The following is a 1,861-nucleotide window of genomic DNA, read 5'->3' as shown; positions in this document are numbered from 1 at the left end:
CCAGAGCCCAGCAAAGGAGGCACCCAGGTCTCCTGCGTGCAGTAGCCTGGGATGTGCAGAGCAGTGTGGCCCCTGCCTCTTCCAGAAGGGCACCCTGGGAGCAGCCAGGAGGCAGAGAAACTGGGCAGGGCCAGATCAATGGTGCCCTGTGACGGTCCCAGCGGAAGAGGTTTCTCTCCTTTCACACCAGCGCTGGCCTCCCAGGGGGCTATGACCCAGGAGATGCACATTGGGGGATCTTGAAACAGGCTGCTGGTTTTATAGCTCCAGAGAGGTGGAGGGGGTGAGTGGTGGAACCACAGCCCTGAGGGTCTTCGATGACACAGTGAAAGCAGCAAGGCAGATGAAACCAGGATGACCTGGCTGTGAATGCCAGCTCCAACTTAGCCTGTGACTGGACACGGTTGTGTCTGCTCGGGAAGCCTAAGTTTCCTTGGGGATTGGATGAGTCTAATATTACCCACCTCATAACATCGCTGTAAAGACCTGGTGGGCTAATAACGGGGAATTTGCACTTGGTAGGGGCTGAACAAATATGAATTCTTGACTTGGCTTCCTGGCATCCCAGGAGAGGTGACTATGCCACCCCTCCCCTTAAAATGGTCACAAAGATTGTTTTTTTCCTCTGGGTGATGATGAATTTCTTCTCTTGGCAGGAGAGGCTTAAAGTTGAGGCCTAAGATTCTGCTGGAGCCATCCATCCTCTCCTGGTGGCCTTCATCTTTGAGTTATTGATTATTCCCTTGTTCCTGGCCAGGTGCTGGGAGTCAGGCCAGGCTTCGGGTGGCCTGAGGGAGAAGCTAATGGTCCAGGCACACAGCCTAGCTCACCAGTATGCTCACCTCGTGCCCCCCATTACAGGGCTGTGCACCCAGATACACAGACATCATGTGTATACAAACTCTATACTCAGGCCACGCTTTTTGGTTGTCCGCCCCGCAGTAGACCCACAGGGAGCAAACACACACTGAGATATACACAGGAATATCCAGATGATGCACACACAGACACATGTAGACCTCCCCTCCACATCCACACACAGGGGTCCCCACAGGAAAGACGCAGCATACACAGAGGCTGACAACACAAGGCCACAGTCAATAACAATAATGACCATAGTTAACACATATTGCACACTTACTATATGCCGAGTATTCTTCTAAGCCTTTCCCAGAGAATCGTTTTAATTCTTACAGTTAGTAGAGATAGCTATTATTTTATCCCTTATTTCACAGATGAGGAAACTGAGGGACAGAAAAGTAAAACAAGATGCCTTAGGTCACAGAGTGGCCTGGCTCAGACAGAAGCACAGATTGCCTTCTCCCTCGCTCCTCGACCTCATTTATTTACAAAGACAGTCAGCCGCAGCATTGCCCCTCCCCCCCCCGGACCTGCTCCACACACACTCAGGGTGTGCGTCTTTTGGGAGCTAGGAGCCAAAGACGCAAGACCTAGCTTGTCGGCACAGCGAATTCAGACCAGGGACTGGACCACGTTTCAAAGGTAGTGGCGTGATCGGAAGCCTTGGGGGACGACGACGAGACGGCCAGCGTGAAGCGCTAGACACAGCACGGGCTGCGGATGGGCGTTCACCGGCTGTGCGGTGGACCGTCGTCGGGCAGTGGGCTTAGTGTGCCTGGAGGGCCTAGCCCGGGCTCCCCGCAAAGTCTCTCCCTGCGCCCTTGGCTGCACCCATTTCCCGGAGAGCAGCCTAGAGGCTCGAGGCCAAACAGCCTTAGATTTTTAGTAGAAGGGCCGCCGCGCTCCACCGCGCCCTCAGGCCACCGGCCGGCAGGGACCAGGGCAGGGGTCTGGGGTTCCAGTGGAGACATTTTACCCGCAGGCGCCCACCGCGTCCCGC

Source organism: Callorhinus ursinus, unplaced genomic scaffold (assembly GCF_003265705.2).
Source record: "Callorhinus ursinus isolate GAN/ISIS: 27379988/994484 unplaced genomic scaffold, GSC_fseal_2.0 scaffold25, whole genome shotgun sequence".
Taxonomy (NCBI): domain Eukaryota; kingdom Metazoa; phylum Chordata; class Mammalia; order Carnivora; family Otariidae; genus Callorhinus; species Callorhinus ursinus.
This window is presented reverse-complemented; position numbering follows the sequence as displayed.